Below are 26,818 nucleotides of genomic sequence, written 5' to 3'. Positions count from 1 at the left end.
TTGATTATACATCTCTCAGACGACCAATCCACGAATTCGTAGGGGACTTCTCAAGACACCAGTTCAGCCAATTTCAAGGGAGATTAGGGTCTCCGTGGTAGAGGCTAGAACCCAAAGAAGCAACATTCTCTGACCTGGAAGATTCGACCTTGTCTGGGGCATTTTGATTAAGATCGCCAATAGAATGAACTGTTAGAGTTTTGATAAACCACTATTTTATGATTTATCTTGTGCTCAATTGAGTGTTTTTATCAATTCTTCACCCACTTATTCATATAATTTGCATGGTTTTGCAATTCCTTCCTTATTATGTGATAAATGTGAAAAAATGTTTTCTATGCCTTAAAAATATTTATTTTAATTATCATTTATTACCATTCGATGCCGTGATCCGTGTGTTGAGTATTTTCAGACTTTATAGGGCAGGAATGGCTTAGAGTACAGAAAGGAAACACGCAAAAATGGAAGAAACGCACAAAATGGAGTTTTGAAGAAAATGGCAGCGACGCATATGCATGGATGACGCGGACGCGTGCCTAGCGCAAAATGGCCTCGACGCGCACACGTGAACGAAGCATACGCGTGATTAGCGCGAGACATAACTGACACGTACGCATGATTGACGTGTACGCGTGAAAAGGAAAATCTTCAATTGATGCGTATGCCTGAACAACGCATACGCGTGATAAGGAAAACTCCCAACTGACGCGCACGCGTGACAGGCGCCACGTGCAGGAATCTGCAGAAAACGCCCTCAGCGATTTCTGGGCCCCTTTTCGGCCCGAATCCAAGCCCAGAAACACAGAATAAAAGCTAGAGAATGGGGGAATCAAAAACAACAATTCATACAACTTTCATGATACACAATTTTAGGTTTTAGATGTAGCTTTTAGAGAGAGAGGTTCTATCCTCTCTCTTAGGATTTAGGATTAGGATTTCTCTTAGAATTAGGATTTCATCTTCTTCATTCCAGGTTCAATGTTCCTTTAATTTATTTTCTACTTTTATTTATTCTATTACTTTAATTGTTATTTATCTTTCCAATCTGATTTATGAATTTTCCCATGTTAGAATTGATATCTTTATTTAATATAATTTGAGGTATTTCAGACTTATGATTATTTTCTTTAATTTGTTGATGCTTCTAATTAATCCAAATTATTTTCATTCAAGTAGATTTTCTTCCCTTTTGGCTTTGGTTAAGTAATTGGTGAGACTTGAGTTATCAAACTCAGCAGTTGATTGGAAATTGGGATTGCTGATTGATTTGGGTCCCTCTAAAGCTAGTCTTTCCATAGGAGTTGACTAGGACTTGAGGAATCAAGTTAATTAGTCCACTTGACTTTCCTTTATTTAGTAAGGGTTGACTAAGTGGGAGCAAAATCCAATTCTCAACACACCTGATAAGGATAACTATGATAGGATTTCCAGTTCTCATACCATGCCAAGAGTTTTCTAATTATTAATTTATTTTTCTTGTCATTTAAATTACTTGTTTCTTATTTCAAAAACCCAAAAATATACCTTTTTCCATAACCAATAATAAATCATACTTCCCTGCAGTTCCTTGAGATACGACCTAAGGTTTAAATACTTCGGTTATAAATTTTATTGAGTTTTGTTACTTGTGACAACCAAACTTTTGTACGAAAGTATTCTCTGTTGGTTTAGAAACTATACTTACAACGTGATTATTTTTGTGAATTTCTTTACTGGTAGAAATCCGTTCGTAAAAAATGGCGCCGTTGTCGGAAAATTGCAACTGTGTGCCTTATTATTGGTTATTGTAAATATTTTTTTTACCTGTTTATTTGTTTTTATTTTCGTTTTTAATTTTTATTAGTTACCATGAATTCTCACCCCCATCGCTTTGAGTTTGGTTCCAATGCTATTGCAAGGAATGGAAATTATAACAGGAACATGCATCAAGGTCGAAACAATCAGAGATGGATGGAGCCACGAGGATCTGATCTACCCTTTAGGCAATAACACCTTCCAAAGTACCATGGACGACAACCATTCCACAATGCATGCCAAGATAATAGTTATGGTGGACCCCTTCATGACAACCGACACCCACCAAATTACTATGGTCAAGAGCCAATTCGAGGTGCGTACCAAGATGATAGATATGGTGGACCCCCTTGTAGTTACAAACAAGCACCATCATATGCCCACAACCCACCTCCTCAACACAGCTTTGAACCACTACACTCACAAGTCCCCTACCATCATTCACTTCCATATGACCCTAACCCATACCCACCCCAATTCCAATCCAATTACTCCCAAGAACCACCACTTCCCTATGCACCATGTCCATATCCATCGACCCAAGAATCAAAGGAGCGTCTTAAGGAAACAGTGAAAAAATTTCATGCAACCCTTCACCAATTGGAGCAAGCGATCAATCGATTACCTTCCCGATGTTCGGACACTCAAAGAACCTCTATGGCTTCATGTGGACAATCTAATGAAGAACGTAGCATGAAGGAGATACTAGAAACTCCGATGGACAGTAAGGAGCATAACTTTGTACTGGAACAAGTGGAGGAAGCCGAAATTATCGAAGAAGAAGAATTGGTTGAAGACTTAGGAGATGCTGAACCTCTATGGGAATCCAGAATTGAGGAGAATTCCATCAAGACATTTGCAATTGATGCTAAGGAGGGTAGTGCACAACCCCCAAGGCAGGTATCTTATGAAGAATTGGATGGAACAACTCAAGAAGCGAGTTTCCTCGATAATGGTAATCACGAATCAAGTTCTCCTAGTAATGGACTTGCATCCGCAAGTAAATTCTTTGAGATAGAAGAATCTTCCCCAAGTGAATACGAAGATGATGCTGAGGTAGATTTTTCTCAACCTCCAACTTATGACTTGAGTGATGAGGAAGAAATCGAAGACTTTGATCAAGACGTGGTTGCAGTTGAAGAAGTTTGCAAAGAAGTGGAAGAATTCACAGAGGAACACAAGGGAATGGAGCTTGCAAAACCACTGAAAATGCCTATCCCAAGGCCATTACCACCCAATACAAGCTTCAAGTGGGTAAAATCCTTAGCCTTTATCTTTACTTTTCCACTTGAATATGGTTTGCTTGAAACAGATGGCCAGCTTAGAGCTTTCTGTGGCTTTAAGAGTAAGAGGGAAATGGTTCGTACTTAGAGCTGGTATGCAAGATTCAATAAGGTTCCACACTTCAATTTGAAGTGCAAGGATTGGTATCAAGTTTGATTGAATGGGTCTCGGAAAATGTTTGGTCATCTTAGTGAGAATTTAAATTCCGTACCGCCCGACTGGAAAAATGTAGATCAAGACAAAGACAGGTGCAAAAGCAAGGTTTGGGACCCTGGGATTTATTTTGATAATCAACACCCCTGGAGCCTGAAAACCTGCTTTAAACTTCTTGAAGGTTTTACGTGCCTAGTTTGGGACCCCGAAGGCTATTGGAATTCTAAATACTGGTGGAGATTTCTGGATGAGTTCAAGCATAAGCCACCATAACAGGAAGCTCACCAGAATGTCCAACTTAAGGACTTTAACTAAAAGTGCTAGGTGGGAGACAACCCACTATTGTATGATCATTCCTTTTTCAATTTTAATTTCATTTTGTTTTGTTTGTTTTTAAGTTTTATTTTATTTTATTGAACTTGGAATTATTCATAACATTCACATCAGCATTGCATTTTGCATATAAAAAAAAAGCCTTACCACGCGTGCGCGCAGGCCACGCGTGGGGGTCGACTCAAAATCGACGTCAAAATCCAACGCCCAGAACGTTGGGCTGAAATCGTGCGGCTGGTGTGCATTAGGCACAATTTGGGCCACGCGTCCACATCAACGATGCGTACGCGTCCCTTTTCACTTTAACAGACCACGCGAAAAGCGTGGCCCACGCGTACGCGTCGCGTGACAAGTATTGCCCCCCTCAATTAAAACAGAGAGTTGCACCAAAACGACACTAGACTTGTGCGTTTCACACAATTCTGAGCGACGCGTACGCGTGCTACACGCGTACGCGTCATTCTCATTATCCCATGCTCACGCGTTCGCGTCGTTGTGTTTCTGCCTCAACCACGCGTTCGCGTGACCCACGTGTCTGCATGGATTTGAATCCACTTAACCCATTCCACGCGAAACCCTAGCCCCTCCACGTTACTATTTTTCCCCCTCCCCTACCTTACAGCCTTCACCCTTCTCCCCTGCACCCACCACCGACCACCACGCCGCCGCACCAGCAGCACCGCCGCACTCTCCCGTCGCCAAACAACCCTCGCCACCCCCTCACTTCCCTTCCTCTCTTCCTCTTCTCCCCCTCCACCCTTCTCCCTCCACTGCCCCTTCCACCCCATCACTGAGCCACCACCGCGCCGCCCCCAGACCCGCCGGCCACCACACCCTCACAACCCTCACCCTCCTCGCTCCCTTCTTCCCTTCTCTCTTCCACAACCCCCTCTCTTCACCAACCACCGAACCGCCGCCCTGCCACCGCACCAAGGACCGTCGCTGTGCTGCCTCCCAACGCCGCCATGTCGCCACCACCAACATCTGTCTGAGCCCTAATTCCGTTCCTCTGCCCACCAGGTTCCGCCGAACACCAATTTCTTTCCCAGTTAGTTAGTTAGTTGCATATTTTAATTCAAATTATATTCAAATTAGGATAGTTAGAGATGCATGATCGTAGTGGATTTTAGGTGGTTAGATAGCTAGGATGTGGTTAGTGGATTTAGGCGTGATAATTGCGCCGTTCTTGCTGCTTGTTTTATCCATTTTGCAATTTCAAAATTGCTGTGATGACAATGATGTTCATATGTTGTTCTTTACTGTTTAATGCTATTCACCCTGAATTGCATTCCTTGCTGCAGATTGAGTTGTTTATTCTGAATTTATGCAACTTGCTATTTGTCACTCTTTTCTGCACTATTTTATTATCATATAAACTACTTTTGCTGCTGTTTATTACCCGGGAACGTCCAATTTTTAGCCGGAATGCTGCCCAATTTTTTCCAAATTATTTCACTCAATTCCCATTCATGCATTGGTCTTGGTAATTTAGGATTTTGCACTAATTGATTACAACCAAGCCAATTCATGGATGAATGGGCTAGCCTTCTTATTCTTTCTGCTTCCCTGATTAATAAATTACATTATTGATGATTTCTTTTTCCTTTTGCAATTTTATATGAGTTATCATCGATAACTGCAATCTTTGCTTGAATATGCGTTGCTTGCTTCTTCAAATTTGTGCGATTTTTGTTAACTAGGAACCGCAATCCCATGCCACTTACTTTATCTGCACCTTTTAACTCTTAACTGCTTTAACTTTCTAACTTCTCTTTTTACCTAACTACTTTCAAACCATCTCAAGGCATGATGACTGTTGTTCCTGATTAACAAGAATTCTGCATATCATAGATTTTAGATTGTGATTTTTACTCTCAGACCTTTTACTTGCATACAGTCCAAAATTTACTTCTATTTAACTCAATTCATGCTTCTATTGCTCTTTTATTCATCTTTTGCCTCTCTATGCTTTTATTGCTAAACTCTTATTTGCTTATGTGTTTTCCTGCTTTAGTTTCTTAAACTGTATCCTGGAACTTCTGCATTTCAGGATGTCTGACCCCAAAAGCAAAGGAAAGGGCAAAGCAACCACAGGCAAAAGGAAAAGAGGAGAATCCTCCATCACTATCTAAGATATCCTCCGTGATGATTCCTGGCGGGAAAAGCATTTTACCCCGCAGGAAAAGGCCGATCAGTTGGTGACTGCAACAGACCCAGTCAAGTTTGCCAACAGATACTATGAGTTGAAGTATCCTGTCTTTGCAACTTCCAAAAACCTATACCTGGAAAAGACCCTCAAAATCTTAGAAGAACTCAAACAATACACCTCAGAACAAATTAAACAAAGAGGCTAGTTCTTCTTGGAAAGGAACTTGACTGAGGTCAATGCATCCTAGGTCAGAGAATTCTACTGCAACTACTTAAAAACGACCCTGGATGCAGTACAGCTCTGAGGGAAGCAAATTTTAGTTACTGAGGAAGCAATTGTAGATATTCTCACCCTCCAACCCAAATCGGATAAACCAGATGGTTACCAGCAGGTTGAGGAGGATATGAGATTCATGAAGTTTGACTGGGACACAGTGAAGCAGAGAATAGCTATTGATCCTACTGTCCCATAGGTCATGGGCAAGTCGACAGTGACCCCAAAGGGAATAAAGCTTATCTATCTGAATGATGAGGCTCGGCTTTGGCAGCAGATCCTGAGTAACTACGTGATGCCAAGCACTCATGAAACAGAGCTGCCAGCTGCCATGATTACCCTCATTTGGTGTGTAATGGAGGGCAAGGACCTATATCTGTCCCGCTTTATTTGGTACTATATGTCCAGGGTTCACGTCTGCGGCATTCTACCCTTTCCTTATTTGATTACTCAGATGGGCCGCCACGCTAATGTGCCCTGGGAGCTTGCGGATGAAAAGCCACCTGCCGCCGAATGCAAGAAAATTATCCCACACAGCAGGAAGTTCCAGGCTTTGGGCTACAGACCTCCATTTCTCATTGCTTCCACTGAGGCTGCCATATCTTTCGCTGCCCCTTCATCTACTGCTGCACCAGCCACCACCACAGCACCTCCACCTGCTTCAGAGCCCATCTACCACTTAGTGCGCCGCCTCTTCGAGCGCCTGGATCAGATGGAGCGTCGCAGCAAGCGGCGTTATGAGCATCTGAAGCTGATGATCCGGTCTGGCAACCCTGACTTTCCCTCCGAGCTTGACACACCATCAGAGCTATCTGAGACGGAGGCGGATGACCAGGAGGAGGATGCACAGAGAGAGGCTGAGCAGACAGGACTTGAGCAGGCTGCACCACATCATGAGGAGCCCCATCAGATACAGCCAGCGGATCCAGAGTTCCCTCTACAGACAGAGCCTCCGCTTCAGCAGGCAGACCCTCAGCCACTCCCTCAGACTGCAGAGCCTCAGACCACCACAGAGACACCTACTGCACATCCTTCCAGAGATAACACGTCTTCACACCCAGATTGATTGCGCATCGAGGACGATGCTATTATTTAAGTGTGGGGAGGTTGCCATCTCTGGCAAATCTTTTTGGTGAACCACTTTCAGATTCTCTTTTATCCTATTTTGTTTATTTTCTATATTTTTATCTTATCTTATTTATCTTTCAGTACTTGCACATTTTTTTCCTTTACTGTATTTCTTTTTACTTTATTATATTTTGCACTTTGGTTTATATATACCTTAGACATTTAGTTTAATTTGCACTTTTAGCTTATTAGTTGTGATATAGAAAATACGAATTAATTAGTTTAGTTTACCCTTTTAGCATATGATAATTTGGTTTAATTAAAAATAAATAGTAAACTAGAAACTTTAGTTTTTCAGAATCACAACAATCCATACACTGTATATATAGCAATAGATGTTGGTAAATTGACAACACTTTTCAAAGAAAATACTTATTTTTATAAGAGCCATTCAAAGATTCACATTGAGAATAATGGAAACTCTTGATTTCTACTTGCATGACATACATAACTGATATATGGTTTTTGAGCCAAAGAACACACAAACCGTGAGTTTTTGAGCTTAATTGTATGGTTACATTCAACAATAAATTTCATTCCTGTGTGTTTCGCCCTTCTTTTCTATGCTTGTAATCTTTACTTTGTTTCAATCTATATGCTCAATATAGAATGTAGATACATACCCGCATATGATTGAGGCCATCATTTGAATTTTTCCTCACTTATCCCAAATAAGCCTACCTTTCACGTCACCCTTGTTAGCCACTTTGAGCCTTTTCATCCCCATTTATTCTGTTCTATAACCACATCACTAGCCTTAAGCAGAAAAATAAATTAAAATATCCCAAGTTGAATCCTTGGTTAGCTTAAGATAGAGATTGTGCATCCACTAAGTGTGGAGAAAATGCGGGAACATGGGATGATAGAAAAGGCATTAAATTAACAAAATTATTTGGAATTTGGATGCATGCTCATGTGAAATCAACATAATTAAAATACCATGTGCATTGATATATTGTATTTATGTTTAATATATATATATATATATATATATATATATAATACAAATTTATTTTAGTTAAATGAAAAAGGGGATAAAATTACCCCAAGAATAAAGTTTAGTGAAGAAAATCAATGCACATAGGATAAAATTAAAAATAATTTGATGCATGAGTATGTGATAAGAAAGTGGGAAAATTATGGGAGGCTAAGCATAATTTTAATTGAATAGAGTATGTGTATGTTAGGTGAGATCTTAGACTAATCAAGGATTCAATTTATAGCTCACTTAGCCTTATATATGCCCTCACCTTTACCTTAGCCCCTTACAACCTTGAAAAAGACCTCATGATGTTTGTATGTATACATTCAATATTTGTTGATTGGTTAGATGAAGAACAAAGTTTTAGAAAGCATGACTAGAAAAGAATCGAGTGATTAACCCCAAACACTGAGCGATTAGAGAGTAAACACAAATTCAGTGAGGGTTCAATAGCTCAAATCCATATATCCATGTTTTATTATTGCTTATCTTGCAAGTTTGTCAAATCTTGTGGTTAACTCAATCCAATTGTGAACATATTTTAATATGGCTTGTCCTTTGTTGTGCATAAATAATTATTTGGAAAATTTGAATCAATTTAACCACATGTAAGCTTTATATATATTAGTGGATAATAATTAGAATTGCATGATTCATTTAGGTAGCTTGCATTTAGAATAGATTACATTGCATAAGATTCCACCATTCTACATTCCCTCTTATTCTGTTTCTCTAAAGCTAAGCATGAGGACATGCTAATGTTTAAGTGTGGAGAGGTTGATAAACCACTATTTTATGATTTATCTTGTGCTCAATTGAGTGTTTTTATCAATTCTTCACCCACTTATTCATATAATTTGTATGGTTTTGCAATTCCTTCCTTATTATGTGATAAATATGAAAACAGGTTTTCTATGCCTTAAAAATATTTATTTTAATTATCCTTTATTACCATTCGATGTCGTGATCCGTATGTTGAGTATTTTCAGACTTTATAGGGCAGGAACGGCTTAGAGTACAGAAAGGAAACACGCAAAAATGGAAGGAACGCACAAAATGGAGTGATAAACCCATATTTTGTGATATATTTTGTGCTTAGTTTGAGTGATTTATTCAATCCTTCACCCACTTATTCATATTAATTGCATGGTTTTACTTTTCCTTCCTTATTATGTGATGTATGTGAAAAACATGTTTCTTATGCTTTAAAATTAATTATTTTAATTACCTTTATTTCCATTCGATGTCGTGATTAGTGTGTTGAGTAGTTTCAGATCTTCTAAGGCAGGAATGACTTAAAGGATGGAAAAGGAAACATACAAAAATGGAAGGAATGCACAAAATAGAGTTTTGGAGAAACTGGCATCCACGCGATCGCATGGACGACGCGACCGCGTGCCAAGAGCGAAGAAGCAGCGACGCGGCCGCATGACTGACGCGACCGCGCACCTTGAACGAATCGCATACGACGCGGACGCATGACCGACGCGACCGCGTGACAAGGAAAACTCCAAATGACGCAACCGCATGACCCACGCGGACGCGTGACAGAGGCCACGCACCAGAAATTACAGAATACGCCCCCAGCGATTTCTGAAGCCCTTTTGGTCCAGATCCAAGTACAGAAAGCACAGATTAGAGGTTATAAAGTGTAGGAATGCACCCATTCAAAGAGAGCTCGCCAATTTAGTTACTTTCCATGATTTAGATTTAGTTTTGAGGGAGGTTCTCTCCTCTCTCTCTTAGGATTAGGATTTAGGATTTCTCTTAGTTTTAGGAGTGACTCTCGATCTCAGGTTTAATGTTCCTTTACTTTAAGCTTCCATTTCACTTTTATTCATTCCATTACTTTAGTTGATTATTTACTTTTGCCATTTAATTTATGAATCCTTCTATGCTACAGATTATTATTTAAATTAATGTTATTTGAGGTATTTCAGTTTATTATTGCCTTCTTTTATTTATGTCACCATTGCTTTCAGTCTGAAGATATTTTTATTCCAGTAGATTTATTTTTCCCCTTTTGGTCTAGGTTAAGGAATCAGTAACTCAGCAGTTATCAAACTCAGCATATTTGATAATTGTTATCTTGCTAATTGAATTGAACTTCAATAATTCCAATCTTTTCTTAGGAAATAAATAGGATTCGAAGGTCAAACTAATTAGTCCCTTGACTTTCCTTTGCTTTAGTAAAGGTTAACTAAGTGGAATTAAGATTCAACTTTCATTATTATTGATAAGGATAACTAAGTCTGGACTTCCAATTTCTCATACCTTGCCAAAAGTTTGCTTTACAGTATTTATTTATTTTAATTGCCATTTAAATTATTTGTCATATTTATTCCTCACTCTCAACCCCGATTTACAATCTCCATAGCCAATAATAAGAACATACTTCCCTGCAGTTCCTTGAGAAGACGACCCAAGGTTTAAATACTCGGTTATCAATTTTAAAGGGGTTTGTTACTTGTGACAACCAAAACATTTGTAAGAAAGGTTGATTGCTTGGTTTCGTAACTATACTTACAACGAGAGTTTAATAACTTCTAAACCATCAATCTTCAGTTCTTCATGGAGTTTTGAAGAAAATGGCAGCGACGCGTACGCATGGACGACGCGGACGCGTGCCTAGCGCAAAATGGCCTCGACGCGCATGCGTGAACGAAGCATACGCATGATTAGTGCGAGACATAACTGACGCGTACGCATGATTGACGCGTACGCGTGAAAAGAAAAATCTTCGATTGACGCGCACACCTGAACGACGCGTACGTGTGATAAGGAAAACTCCCAACTGATGCGCACGTGTGACAGACGCCACATGCAAGAATCTGCAGAAAACGCCCTCAGCGATTTCTGGGCCCCTTTTTGGCCCGAATCCAAGCCCAGAAACACAGACTAAAAGCCAGAGAATGGGGAAATCAAAAACAACAATTCATACAACTTTCATAATACACAATTTTAGGTTTTAGATGTAGCTTTTAGAGAGAGAGAGGTTTTCTCCTCTCTCTTAGGATTTAGGATTAAGATTTCTCTTAGGATTAGGATTTCATCTTCTTCATTCCAAGTTCAATGTTCCTTTAATTTATTTTCTACTTTTATTTATTCTATTACTTTAATTGTTATTTATCTTTCCAATCTGATTTATGAATTTTCCCATGTTTTATATCTTTATTTAATATAATTTGAGGTATTTCAGACCTATGATTGCTTTCTTTAATTTGTTGATGCTTCTAATTAATCCAAATTATTTTCATTCAAGTAGATTTTCTTCCCTTTTGGCTTTGGTTAAGTAATTGGTGATACTAGAGTTATCAAACTCAGCAGTTGATTGGAAATTGGGATTGCTGATTGATTTGGGTCCCTCTAAAGCTAGTCTTTCCATAGGAATTGACTAGGACTTGAGGAATCAAGTTAATTAGTTCACTTGACTTTCCTTTATTTAGTAAGGGTTGATTAAGTGGGAGCAAAATCCAATTCTCATCACACCTGATAAGGATAACTAGGATAGGATTTTCAGTTCTCGTACCTTGCCAAGAGTTTTCTAATTATTAATTTATTTTTCTTGTCATTTAAATTACTTGTTTCTTATTTCAAAAACCCAAAAATATACCTTTTTCCATAACCAATAATAAATCATACTTCCCTGCAATTCCTTGAGATATGACCCGAGGTTTAAATACTTCGGTTATAAATTTTATTGGGTTTTGTTACTTGTGACAACCAAACTTTTGTACGAAAGGATTCTCTGTTGGTTTAGAAACTATACTTACAACGCGATTATTTTTGTGAATTTCTTTACTGGCAGAAATCCGTTCGTCAAGTTTCACCTTGTTCAAATTGGATGATCATGGCCAATGGCGTTTGATCTAAAATAGAGGAGATTGATGACTGATGAGCGGATAATTTATACCCTTTTTGGCATTGTTTTTACATAGTTTTTAGTATGTTTTAGTTAGTTTTTATTATATTTTTATTAGTTTTTATTCAAAAATCACATTTCTGGACTTTACTATGAGTTTGTGTATTTTTCAGTGATTTTAGGTATTTTCTGTCTGAAATTGAGGGACCTGAGCAAAAACCTGATTCAGAGGCTGAAAATGGACTACAGATGCTGTTGGATTCTGACCCTCCTACACTCGAAGTAGATTTTCTGGAGCTACAGAAGCCCAATTGGCGCTCTCAATTGCGTTGGAAAGTAGACATCCTGGGCTTTCTAGCAATATGTAATAGTCCATACTTTGCCCGAGATTTGATGGCCCAAACTGGCGTCCAAACACACACCAAGTATTTCTGGCGTAAAACGCCAGAACTGGCAGTAAAATTGGCGTTTAACTCCAAGAACAGCCTATGCACGTGAAACCTTCAATGTTCAGCCCAATCACACACCAAGTGGGCCCCGGAAGTGGATTTCTGCGCTATCTGCACTTAGTTACTCATTTTCTGTGAACCCTAGTAACTAGTTTAGTATAAAACCTACTTTTAGAGATTTATTTTGAGATCTTTGGATCATATGTAACTTTGACACTTTGAGACCTCCATGGGAGGCTGGCCATTCGGCCATGTCTAACCCTTTTTCACTTATGTATTTTCTACCGTGGAGTTTCTACACCCCATAGATTAAGGTGTGGAGCTCTACTGTTCCTCATGAATTAATGCAAGTACTATTGTTTTTCTTTCAATTCACGCCTACTTCTTCTCCAAGATATACTCTTGTACTTAATTCAGTTAAGTCAGAATGAAGCGGTGACCCGTGACAATCACCCACTATCTTCGTTACTCGCTTAACCAAGATCCGCGTGCCTGACGACCACAAGCGATCTACATGATGTTCAACGTAGTCATTGGACGACAGCCGGAGTATATTCTCTTGGGTATTTAATACACAGACCGAGTCCGTGAGATTAGTATCTTCGTCGTATAGGCTAGAACCATTGGCAGCATTCTTGAGATCCGAAAAGTCTAAACCCTATCTGTGGTATTCCGAGTAGGATCTGGGAAAGGATGACTGTGACGAGCTTCAAACCTGCGAATGTTGGGCGCAGTGACAATGTGCAAAAGGATAAGGGTCCTATTCCGACGCTAGCAGGAACCGACAGATGATTAGCCGTGCGGTAGCTGTACATGGTATTTTTTATCCGAGACGAGAAATCTGACAGTTGATTAGCCGTACAGAGATCGTACCTGGTATTTTTCACTGAGAGGATCATACAGCTTGCCATGGAGGGAAGCACACATGATTGGAAGGAGGCAGTAGGAAAGCCAGACGCTTATTTGAAATCCCCACCAATGAATTACATAAGTATCTTTATCTTATTCTATGCTTTATTTATCTTTTAATTATCAAAACCTCATAACCATTTGAATCCGCCTGACTGAGATTTACAAGATGACCATAGCCTGCTTCAAGCCGACAATCTCCGTGGGATTGACCCTTACTCACGTAAGATTTATTACTTGGACGACCCAGTGCACTTGCTGGTTAGTTGTGCGGAGTTGTGAAAAGTGTGAATCACGATTTCGTACACCAAGTTTTTGGTGCCGTTGCCGGTGATTGTTCGAGTTTGAACAACTGACGGTTCATCTTGTTGCTTAGATTGGGTAATTTTATTTTATGTTTAAGCTTTTTATTTAATTTTCGAAAAAAAAAAGAAAAAAATATATACTTAATTTTCAAAAAATTCATCAAAATTTTTAAGAATGAATTCCATCTTAAAGCTTCATGATGGTATGTTAAAGCTTGGCTGGCTATTAAGCCATGTCTAATCTTTTAGACCGAAGCTTTAACTTATCATACTCATTGGATTGTTGTATGTCTTTGTTATCCTAAAGCTTGGCTGGCCATCTAGCCATGTCTAACTCTGTTGGATCGAAGCTTTAGAACAACATTGCATCAGCCTTGGGATTCTCAATTACAACTCTATGCTAAAGCTTGGCTGGCCATTGGCCATGTCTAATTCTTTTGGACTGGAGCTTTAGACTAACATTACATGAATCCTCGAATTCTTATTAAAAATTTTGAATTTATTTATTTTCTTTTGCCAAGTTAATTTCGAAAAAAAATACAAAAAATTTAATAAAACCATAAAAACCAAAAAAATTTGTGTTTCTTGTTTGAGTCTTGTGTCAAATTTTAAGTTTGGTGTCAATTGTATGTTTTAACTTTTCTTAAAATTTTCGAAAATTCATGCATTATGTTCTTCATGATCTTCAAGTTGTTCTTGATGATTTTCTTTGTTTAGTCTTGTGATTTTCTTGTTTTGTGTTTTTTGTTGTTTTTCATATGCATTTTCGAATTATTAGTGTCCAAAGTTTAAAAATTTCTAAGTTTGGTGTCTTGCATGTCTTTCTTTTCTTAAAAATTGTCATAAATATGTTCTTGATGTTCATCATGATCTTCAAAGTGTTCTTGGTATTCATCTTGACATTCAAAGTGTTCTTGCATGCATTACTTGTTTTGATTCATAATTTTTATGTCATGTGTCATTTTGTTGTTTTTCTCTCTCTTCATTAAAAATTCAAAAATAAAAAAATATCTTTCCCTTATTCTTCTCATAAATTTCGAAAGTTTTGAGTTGACTTGGTCAAAAATTTTAAAATTTAGTTGTTTCTTATGAGTCAAGTCAAAATTTCAATTTAAAAACTTTATCTTTTCAAATATTTTTCAAAAATCACATCTTTTTCAATTTCTTTTTATTATTTTCAAAAATTTTAAAATTGATTTTCAAAATCTTTTTCTTATTTTTACTTCATATTTTTAAAATATTACTAACATTTAATGTTTTGATTCAAAAAATTTCAAGTTGTTACTTGCCTATTAAGAAAGGTTCAATCTTTAAATTATAGAATCATATCTTTTAGTTTCTTGTTAGCCAAGTCAATCAACTTTAATTTTAAAAATCAAATCTTTTTAATTTCCTTTTCAAATCTTTCTCAAAATAAATTTCAATCATATCTTTTTCAAAATCAATTTCAAAATCTTTTCTAACTTCTTATCTTTTCAAAATTGATTTTCAAATCTTTTTCAATTAACTACTTGACTTTTTGTTTGTTTTACTATTTATTATCTTTTTCAAAACTACCTAACTATTTTTCTCTCTCATCATTTTCGAAAATCACTAACCTCTTTTTCAAAATTCCTTTTAATTAACTAATTGTTTTAAATTCTAATTTATTTTATTTCTTTTCTTAAATTTCGATTTCTAATTTATGATTAAAATAAAAACAAAAATATTTTTCTTTTCTTAAAATTAAAATTAAAATTTCTTCTCTCTCTCATCTCTTTCTATTTATTTTATTTAATTACTAACACTTCTCTTCTTCTTAAAATTCGAACCCCCTCCCTCTCTCTGTGTTCGAATTTTTCTTATTCTCTCTCTAGCTCATTCTTCTCTTCTTCTACTCACACAAAGGAATCTCTATACTGTGACATAGAGGATTCCTCTTCTTTTTCTGTTCTCTTCTTTTTCATATGAGCAGGAACAAGGATAAAGGCATTCTTGTAGAAGCTGATCTTGAACCTGAAAGGACTCTAAAGAGGAAGCTAAGAAAAGCTAAAGCACAACTCTCCGGAGAGAACCTTAGAGAAATTTTCGAAAAAGAAGAAGACATGGCCGAACCGAATAACAATGGTGGAGATGCAAGGAAGATGCTTGGTGACTTTGTTGCACCATCTTCTGACTTCTATGGAAGAAGCATCTCAATTCCTGCAATTGGAGCAAACAACTTTGACCTTAAGCCTCAATTAGTTTCTCTAATGCAGCAGAATTGCAAGTTTCATGGACTTCCATTGGAAGATCCTCATCAGTTCTTAACTGAATTCTTGCAAATCTGTGTCACTTTTAAGACCAATGGGGTTAAACCTGAGGTCTACAGACTTATGCTTTTTCCCTTTGCTGTAAGAGACAGAGCTAAGATATGGTTGGATTTACAACCTAAAGAAAGCCTGAACTCTTGGGAAAAGTTAGTCAATGCTTTCTTGGCAAAGTTCTTTCCACCTCAAAAGATGAGCAAGCTTAGAGTGAAAGTCCAAACCTTCAGATAAAAGGAAGGAGAATCCCTCTATGAATCTTGGGAAAGATAAAAGCAATTGATCAGAAGGTGTCCTTCTGACATGCTTTCAGAATGGAGCATCTTATGTATATTCTATGATGGTCTGTCTGAATTGTCCAAGATGTCATTGGACCACTCTGTTGGTGGATCTCTTCATCTGAAGAAAATGCCTGAAGAAGCCCAGGAACTCATTAAAATGGTTGCAAATAACCAGTTCATGCACACTTCTGAAAGAAATCCTGTGAATAATGGGATGACTCAGAAGAAAGGAGTTATTGAGATTGATACTCTGAATGCCATATTGGCTCAAATAAAATATTGACTCAGCAAGTCAATTTGATTTCTCAGAATCTGACTGGAATGCAAGTTGCATCTGGCAATACTAAAGAAGCCTCCTCTGAAGGAGAAGCTTATGATCCTGAGAATCCTAGAACGGAAGAAGTAAATTACATGGGAGAATCCTACGGAAACAATTATAATCCTTCATGGAGGAATCATCCTAATTTCTCATGGAAGGATCAGCAAAAGCCTAATCAAGGCTTCAATAATAATAACGATGGGAGAACACGGTTTGGCAGTAGCAAACCTTTCCTATCATCTTCTCAGTAACAGACAGAAAATTCTAAGCAGAGCCTCTCTGACTTAGCAACCATAATCTCTGCTCTAAGTAAGAACACTCAAAGTTTCATGACTGAAACAAGGTCCTCCATTAGAAATTTGGAGGGACAAGTGGGTCAGCTGAGTAAAAGAGTTACTGAAATCCCTCCAAGTACTCTCCCAAGCAATATAGAAGAGAATCCAAAAAGAGAGTGCAAGGCCATCAACACGTCCAACATGGCCGAACCTGTGGAGGAGGGAAAGGCAGTGATTTCAGTGAGGAAGACCTCAATTGACGTCCACTAACCACTAAGGAGTTCCCTAATGAGGAACCAAAGGAATCTGAGGCTCATATAGAGACCATAGAGATTCCACTGAACTTACTATTGCCATTCATGTGCTCTGATGAGTATTCTTCCTCTGAAGAGGATGAAGATATTACTGAAGAGCAAGTTGCTCTGTATCTTGGAGCAATCATGAAGCTAAATGTCAAGCTACTTGGTAATGAGACTTGGGAGGATGAACCTCCATTGCTCATCAATGAACTGAATGATCTGGTTCAACTGAAATTACCTCAGCAAAAACAGGATCCTGAAAAGTTCTTAATACCCTGTACCATAGGCACCATGACCTTTGAGAAGGCTCTGTGTGACCTGGGGTCAGGAATAAACCTCATACCACTCTCTGTAATGGAGAAACTAGGGATCTTTGAGGTACAAGCTGCAAGAATCTCACTAGAATTGGCAAGCAAATCAAGGAAATAGGCTTATGGACTTGTAGAGGATGTCTTAGTGAAGGTTAAAGGCCTTTACATCCCTGCTGATTTCATAATCCTAGACACTGAGAAGGAAGAGGATGAATCCATTATCCTTGGAAGACCCTTCCTAGCCACAGCAAAAGCTGTGATTGATGTGGACAGAGGAGAGTTAGTCCTTCAATTGAATGAGGAATACGTTGTGTTTAAGGCTCAAGGATCTTCTTCTGTAACCATGGAAAGGAAGCATGAAAAGCTTCTCTCAATACAGAGTCAAACAGAGCTCCCACACTCAACTTCTAAGTTTGGTGATGGGAGGCCACCATCAAGCTCTGAATCTCTGTGAAGCTCTCTAAAAGCTCACTGTCAAGCTATTGACATTAAAGAAGCGCTTATTGGGAGGCAACCCAATGTTATTTAATTATATTTATTTGTTTTCCATTTTTATTTTATGTTTTCTTTAGGTAGATAATCATGTGAAGTCACAAAAATAACTGCAGAATTAAAGCAGAATCAAAAAGAGCATAAAAAATAGCACACCCTAGAGGACAGGCTTACTAGCGTTTAAACTCCAGTAAGGATAGAAGAATGGGCGTTTAACGCCCATCCTGGCAGCATTCTGGGCGTTAAACGCCAGAATTGGCAGGCAGACTGGCGTTTAATGCCAGAAAAGGGTGTCTAGCATCTGGTTGGCGTTAAACGCCTGAATTGGCACACAATGGGCGTTGAAACACCAGAATGGTGCAGGGACCCAAATTCCTTGACACCTCAAGATCTGTGGACCCCACAGGATCCCCACCTACCCCACCTCTCTTTCTCCCCTCTTCACACCTTTCCATAACACTCTTCCCCAAACACCCTTGACCAATCCAATCACCACCTCTTCCCCAAATGCCATTCACCTATCAAATCCTCCTCTCTTCCCCATACTCTCTTCACCACTCATATCCATCCATCATAAAACCCTACCTACCTCACCATGCAAATTCAAACCATTTCCCTCCCCAACCCAACCCCTCATGCACAAACCCCCTCTCTCTTACACTATAAATACCTCTCCTTACCACTTTCAATTTCACACATCATAAACACTTAAACTCCCCTTGGCCGAATACACTCCTCCCCTCCATCTCCTCCATTTCTTCTTCTTCTCCTCATTTCTTTCTTCTTTTGCTCGAGAACGAGTAAACCTTCTAAGTTTAGTGTGGGAAAGGCTTTGCTTTTTGTTTTTCTATAACCATTAATGGCACCTAAGGCCGGAGAAACCTCTAGAAAGAGGAAAGGGAAGGCAATTGCTTCCACCTCCGAGTCATGTGAGATGGAGAGATTCATCTCAAAGGTCCATCAAGACTATTTCTATGAAGTTGTGGCCAAGAAAAAGGTGATCCCCGAGGTCCCCTTCATGCTCAAAAAGAGTGAATATCCGGAAATCTGACGTGGGATTCGAAGAAGAGGTTGGGAAACTCTCACCAACCCCATTCAACAAGTCGGGATCTTAATGGTTCAAGAGTTATATGATAATGCATGGATCACTAAGAACCATGATCAAAGTGTGAACCCGAACCCAAAGAATTGGCTCACAATGGTTCGGAGGAAATACTTGGATTTCAGTCCAGAAATTCTAAGGATGGCATTCAACTTGCCAATAATGAGAGGAGATCCTCATCCTTTCACTAGAAGAGTCAACTTTGATCAAAGGTTGGACCAAGTCCTCATGGACATCTGTGTGGAAGGAGCTCAATGGAAGAGAGACTCAAGAGGCAAGCCAGTTCAATTGAGAAGGCATGACCTCAAACCTGTGGCTAGGGGATGGTTAGAGTTCATCCAACGCTCTATCATTCCCACTAGCAACCGGTCTGGAGTTACTGTGGACCGGGCTATCATGATCCATAGTATCATGATTGGAGAGGAAGTAGAAGTTCATAAGATCATATCTCTAGAACTATACAAGGTGGCTGACAAGCTTTCCACTTTGGCAAGGTTAGCCTTCCCTCATCTCATCTGTCACCTATGCAATTCAGCTAGAGTTGTCATAGAAGAAGACACCCTCATTGAAGAGGACAAGCCCATCACTAAGAAGAGGATGGAGCAAACAAGAGAGCCCACTCATGGACCTCAACAAGAGCATGAGGAAGTTCCTCATCAAGATATCCCTGAGATGCCTCAAGGGATGCATTTTCCTCTACACAACTATTGGGAACAACTCAACACCTCTTTAGGAGATTTGAGTTCTAACATGGAGCAACTAAAAATGGAGCACCAAGAGCACTCCATCATCCTCCATGAAATTAGAGAGGACCAAAAGGCCATGAGAGAGGAGCAACAAAGGCAAGGAAGAGACATAGAGGAGCTCAAGCTCTCCATAAGATCTTCAAGAGGAAGAACTAGCCGCCATCACTAAGGTGGACCCGTTCTTTAACTTCCTTGTTCTTATTTTTCTGTTTTTCGATTTCTATGCTTTATGTTTTACCTATGTTTGTGTCTTCATTACATGATCATTAGTGTCTAGTGTCTATGTCTCAAAGCTATGAATGATTCCATGAATCCCTCACCATTCTTCAATGAAAAATGTTTTTAATTGCAAAAGAACAAGAAGTGCATGATTTCGAATTCTATCTTGAAGTTAGCTTAATTATTTTGATGTGGTGGCAATACTTTTTGTTTTCTAAATGAACGATTAAACAGTGCATATTTTTTATATTGTTGTTTATGAATGTTAAAATTGTTGGCTCTTAAAAGAATAATGAAAAGAGAAATATTATTGATGATCTGAAAAATAAAAAAAAATTTGATTCTTGAAGTAAGAAAAATAAAAGAAAAAGAAAAAGCAAGCAGAAAAAGCCAATAACCCTTTAAACCAAAAGGCAAGGGTAAAGAGGATCCAAGGCTTTGAGCATTAATGGATAGGAGGGCCCAAAGGAATAAAATCCTGGCCTAAGCGGCTAAATCAAGCTGTCCCTAACTATGTGCTTGTGGCGTGAAGGTGTCAAGTGAAAAGCTTGAGACTGAGCGGTTAAAGTCGTGGTCCAAAGCAAAAAAGAGTGTGCTTAAGAGCTCTGGACACTGGTAGCACAAAATCGTGATTCACACTTTTCACAACTCCGCACAACTAACCAGCAAGTGCACTGGGTCGTCCAAGTGATAAACCTTACATGAGTAAGGGTCGATCCCATGGAGATTGTCGGCTTGAAGTAAGCTATGGTCATCTTGTAAATCTCAGTCAGGCGGATTCAAATGGTTATGAGGTTTTGATAATTAAAAGATAAATAAAACATAAAATAAGATAAAGATACTTATGTAATTCATTGGTGGGGATTTCAGATAAGCGTCTGGAGATGCTTTGTTGCTTTTGAACCTCTGCTTTCCTACTGCCTCCTTCCAATCATGCGTGCTTCCCTCCATGGCAAGCTGTATGATCCTCTCAATGAAAAATACCAGGTACGATCTCTGTACGGCTAATCAACTGTCAAATTTCTTGTTTCGGATGAAAAATACCATGTATAGCTACCGCACGGCTAATCATCTGTCGGTTCCTGCTAGCGTCGGAATAGGACCCTTATCCTTTTGCACACTATCACTGCGCCTAACATTCGCAGGTTTGAAGCTCGTCACAGTCATCCCTTCCCAGATCCTACTCGGAATACCACAGATAGGTTTAGAGTTTTTGGATCTAAGGAATGCTGCCAATAGTTCTAGCCTATACCATGAAGATACTAATCTCACGGACTCGGTCCATGTATTAGATACCTAAGAGAATATACTCCAGCTGTCATCCAATGACTACGTTGAACATCATATAGACCGCTTGTGGTTGTCAGGCACGCGGATCTTGGTTAAGCGAGTAATGAAGATAGTGGGTGATTGTCACGGGTCACCCCTTCATTTTGACTTAATTGAATTAAGTACAAGAGTATATCTTGGAGAAGAAGTAAGCGTGAATTGAAAGAAAAATAATAGTACTTGCATTAATTCATGAAGAACAGCAGAGCTCCACACCTTAATCTGTGGGGTGTAGAAACTCCACCGTAGAAAATACATAAGTAAAAAAGGGTTAGGCATGGCCGAATGGCCAGCTTCCCATGGAGGTCTCAAAGTGTCAAATCTACATATGATCCAAAGATATATCTCTAAAAGTAGGTTTTATACTAAACTAGTTACTAGGGTATACAGAAAATGAGTAACTAAGTGCAGATAGTGCAGAAATCCACTTCCGGGGCCCACTTGGTGTGTGCTTGGGCTGAGAATTGAAGCTTTCACGTGCATAGGCTACTCTTGGAGTTAAACGCCAGCTTGGGTGCCAGTTTGGGCATTTAACGCCAGTTTTAGTGCCAATTCTGGCGTTTTACGCCAGAAATACTTGGTGTGCGTTTGGACGCCAGTTTGGGCCATCAAATCTCAAACAAAGTATGGACTATTATATATTGCTGGAACGCCCAGGATGTCTACTTTTCAACGTAATTGAGAGCCTGCCAATAGGTCTTCTTTAGCTCCAGAAAATCCACTTTGAGTGCAGGAGGGTCAGAATCCAACAGCATCTGCAGTCCTTTTTCAGCCTCTGAATCAGGTTTTTGCTCAGGTCCCTCAATTTCAGCTAGAAAATACCTGAAATCACAAAAAAACACACAAACTCATAGTAAAGTCCAGAAATGTGATTTTTGAATAAAAACTAATAAAAACTAACTAAAACATACTAAAAACTATGTAAAAACAATGCCAGAAAGGGTATAAATTATCCGCTCTTAAATTGTTGCTTATCCCCAAGCAACCAAAAACAAAATAGGATAAAAAGAAGAGAAAATGCAATAAGTTTCAAAAATATCAATGAAGATTAGTCTCAATTAGATGAGCGGGGCTAGTAGCTTTTTGCTTCTGAATAGTTTTGGCATCTCACTTTATCCTTTGAAGTTCAGAATGATTGGCATCCATAGGAACTCAGAATTCAGATAGTGTTATTGATTCTACTAGTTTAGTATGTTGATTCTTGAACACAGCTACTTTATGAGTCTTGGCCGTGGCCCTAGGCATTTTGTTTTCCAGTATTACTACTGGATACATAAATGCCACAGACACATAACTGGGTGAACCTTTTCAGATTGTGACTCAGCTTTGCTAGAGTCCCCAGTTAGAGGTGTCCAGAGCTCTTAAGCACACTCTTTTTTGCTTTGGACCACGACTTTAACCGCTCAATCTCAAGCTTTTCACTTGACACCTTCACGCCACAAGCATATGGTTAGGGACAGCTTGATTTAGCCGCTTAGACCAGGATTTTATTCCTTTAGGCCCTCCTATCCATTAATGCTCAAAGCCTTGGATCCTCTTTGCCCTTGCCTTTTGATTTAAAGGGTTATTGGCTTTTTCTGCTTGCTTTTTCTTTTTCTTTTATTTTTTGCCACTTTTTTTCTTGCAAGCTTTTGCTTTTTCACTGCTTTTTCTTGCTTCAATTCATTCAGAAAACAAAAAGTATTGCCACCACATCAAAATAATTAAGCTAACTTCAAGATAGAATTCGAAATCATGCACTTCTTGTTCTTTTGCAATTAAAAACGTTTTTCATTTAAGAAAGGTGAAGGAATCATGGAATCATTCATAGCTTTAAGACATAGACACTAGACACTAATGATCATGTAATGAAGCCACAAACATAGGAAAAACATAAAGCATAGAAATCGAAAAACAGAAAAATAAGAACATGGAAATTAAAGAACGGGTCCACCTTAGTGATGGCGGCTAGTTCTTCCTCTTGAAGATCTTATGGAGTACTTGAGCTCCTCCATGTCTCCTCCTTATCTTTGTTGCTCCTCTCTCATGGCCTTTTGTTACTCTCTAATTTCATGGAGGATGATGGAGTGCTCTTGGTGCTCCATTCTTAGTTGCTCCATGTTAGAACTCAAATCTCCTAAAGAGGTGTTGAGTTGTTCCCAATAGTTGTGTTGAGGAAAATGCATCCCTTGAGGCATCTCAGGGATATCTTGATGAGGAACTTCCTCATGCTCTTGTTGAGCTCCATGAGTGGGCTCTCTTGTTTGCTACATCCTTTTCTTAGTGATGGGCTTGTCCTCTTCAATGAGGGTGTCTTTCGCTATGACAACTCCAGCTGAATTGCATAGGTGGCAGATGAGATGGGGGAAGGCTAACCTTGCCAAAGTGGAGGGCTTGTTAGCCACCTTGTATAGTTCTAGAGATATGATCTCATGAACTTCTACTTCCTCTCCAATCATGATACTATGAATCATGATAGCCCGGTCCACAGTAACTTCAGACTGGTTGCTAGTACGAATGATAGAGCGTCGGATGAACTCCAATCATCCCCTTGCCACGGGTTTGAGGTCAGGCCTTCTCAATTAAACCGGCTTGCCTCTTGAGTCTCTCTTCCATTGAGCTCCTTCCACACAGATGTCCATGAGGACTTGGTCTAACCTTTGATCAAAGTTGACTCTTCTAGTTAAAGGATGAGGATCTCCTCTCATGATTGGCAAGTTGAATGCCAACCTTACAGTTTTCGGACTGAAATCCAAGTATTTCTCTCGAACCATTGTGAGCCAATTATTTGGGTTCGGGTTCACACTTTGATTATGGTTCTTAGTGATCCATGCATTAGCATAGAACTCTTGAACTATTAAGATCCTGACTTGTTGAATGGGGTTGGTGAGAGTTTCCCAACCTCTTCTTCGAATCCCATGTCGGATTTCTGGATATTCACTCTTTTTGAGCATAAAGGGAACCTCGGGGATCACCTTTTTCTTGGCCACAACTTTATAGAAGTGGTCTTGATGGAAGCAATTGCCTTCTCTTTCCTCTTTCTAGAGGTTTCTCCAGCTTTAGGTGCCATTAATGGTTATGAAAAAACAAAAAGCAAAGCTTTTCCCACACCAAACTTAGAAGGTTTTCTCATCCTCGAGCAAAAGAAGAAAGAAACAAGGAGAAGAAGAAGAAATGGAGGAGATGGAGGGGAGGAGTGGATTCGGCCACGGGGGTTTAAGTGTTTATGATGTGTGAAATTGAAGGTGGTAAGGGGAGGTATTTATAGGGTAAGAGAGAGAGGGGGGTTCGTGCATGAGGGGTTGGGTTTGGGAGGAAAATGGCTTGAATTTGAATGGTGAGGTAGGTGGGGTTTTATGATGGATGGATGTGAGTGGTGAAGAGATTATGGGGAAGAGAGGAGGATTTGATAGGTGAATGGCATTTGGGGAAGAGGTGGTGATTGGATTGGTCAAGGGTGTTTGGGGAAGAGTGTTATGGAAATGTGTGAAGAAGGGAGAAAGAGAGGTGGGGTAGGTGGGGATCTTGTGGAGTCCACAGATCCTGAGGTGTCAAAGAATTTGGGTCCCTGCACTATTCTGGCGTTTAGACGCCCACTGTGTGCCAATTCTGGCGTTTAACGCCAGCTCTGCTACCTTTTCTGGCGTTAAACGCCAGGCTGATGCCCCTTTCTGACGTTTATTGCTGGCCAGACACCCTTTTCTGGCGTTAAACGCCAGTCTGTCTGCCAATTCTGGCGTTTAATGCCAGCCAGACGCCAGACACCCTTTTCTGGCATTAAACGCCAGTCTGCCTGCCAATTCTAGCGTTTAACGCCCAGAATGCTGCCAGGCTGGGCGTTAAACGCCCATTCTGCTATCCTTACTGGTGTTTAAACACCAGTAAGCTTGTCCTCCAGGGTGTGCTGTTATTGATGCTGTTTTTGATTCCGCTTTAATTCTGCAGTTGTTTTTGTGACTTCACATGATCATCTACCTAAGGAAAACATAAAATAACAATGGAGAACATATAAATTTATTTAAATAGCATTGGGTTGCCTCCCAATAAGCGCTTCTTTAATGTCAATAGCTTGATAGTGAGCTCTTAGAGAGCTTCACAGAGATTCAGAGCTTAATGGTGGCCTCCCAACACCAAACTTAGATGTTGAGTGTGGGGGCTCTTTTTGACTCTGTATTGAGAGAAGCTTTTCATGCTTCCTCTCCATGATTACAGAAGAAGATCCTTGAGCCTTAAACACAAGGTAATCCTCATTCAATTGAAGGACTAACTCTCCTCTATCCACATCAATCACCGCTTTTGCTGTCGCTAGGAAGGGTCTTCCAAGGATAATGGATTCATCCTCTTCCTTTCCAGTGTCTAAGATTATGAAATCAGTAGGGATGTAAAGGCCTTCAACCTTCACTAAGACATCCTCTACAAGTCCATAAGCCTGTTTCCTTGATTTGTCTGCCAATTCTAGTGAGAATCTTGCAACTTATACCTCAAAGATCCCTAGTTTTTCCATTACAGAGAGTGGCATGAGGTTTATTCCCGACCCCAGGTCACACAGGGCCTTCTCAAAGGTCATGGTGCCTATGGTACAAGGTATTAAGAACTTTCCAGGATCCAGTTTCTTCTGAGGTAATTTCAGTTGAACCAAAGCATTCAGTTCATTGATGAGCAATGGAGGTTCATCCTCCCAAGTCTCATTACCGAATAGCTTGGCATTCAGCTTCATGATTGCTCCTAGATACTGAGCAACTTGCTCCTCAATAATATCTTCATCCTCTTCAGAGGAAGAATACTCATCAGAGCTCATGAATGGCAACAGTAAGTTCAGTGGAATCTCAATGGTCTCTGTATGAGCCTCAGATTCCTTTGGTTCCTCATGAGGGAACTCCCTGGTGGCTAGTGGACGACCATTGAGGTTTTCCTCACTGGAAATCACTACCTTTCCCTCCTCTACAGGCTCGGCCATGTTGGACATATTGATGGCCTTGCACTATCTCTTTGGATTCTCTTCTGTATTGCTTGGGAGCGTACTTGGAGGGATTTCAGTAACTCTTTAACTCAGCTGGCCTACTTGTGCCTCCAAATTTCTGATGGAGGACCTTGTTTCAGTCATGAAATTATGAGTGGTCATACTTAGATCAGAGATTATGGTTGCTAAGTCAGAGAGGCTCTGCCTAGAATTCTCTGTCTGTTGCTGAGAAGATGATGGGAAAGGTTTGCTACCGCCAAACCGTGTTCTCCCACCATTATTATTATTGAAGCCTTGATTTTAGGATTCTGCTGATCCTTCCATGAGAGATTAGGATAATTTCTCCATGAAGGATTGTAAGTGTTTCTGTAGGATTCTCCCATGTAACTCACTTCTTCCATTTCAGGATTCTTAGGGTCATAAGCTTCTCCTTCAGAGGAGGCTTCTTTAGTACTGCCGGATGCAGCTTGCATTCCAGTCAGACTCTGAGAAATCATATTGACTTGCTGAGTCAATATTTTATTCTGAGTCAATATGGCATTCAGAGTATCAATCTCAAGAACTCCTTTCTTCTGAGTCATCCCATTATTTACAGATTTC

The 26,818-nt window shown here is 39.4% G+C and overlaps 1 pseudogene; it reads right to left on the bottom strand.

Moving 5' to 3' along the window:
• Positions 1–7,414: 7,414 nt before the first annotated feature.
• Positions 7,415–26,362, bottom strand: LOC148547940 (uncharacterized; annotated as a pseudogene).
• Between the last annotated feature and the right edge of the window lie 456 nt (positions 26,363–26,818).

This window comes from Arachis ipaensis, chromosome B8 (assembly GCF_059453495.1).
Source record: "Arachis ipaensis isolate K30076 ecotype BB chromosome B8, ASM5945349v1, whole genome shotgun sequence".
Lineage (NCBI taxonomy): Eukaryota > Viridiplantae > Streptophyta > Magnoliopsida > Fabales > Fabaceae > Arachis > Arachis ipaensis.
Note: the sequence above shows the minus strand (reverse complement) of the source record. Positions and strands in the feature narration are given on the sequence as shown.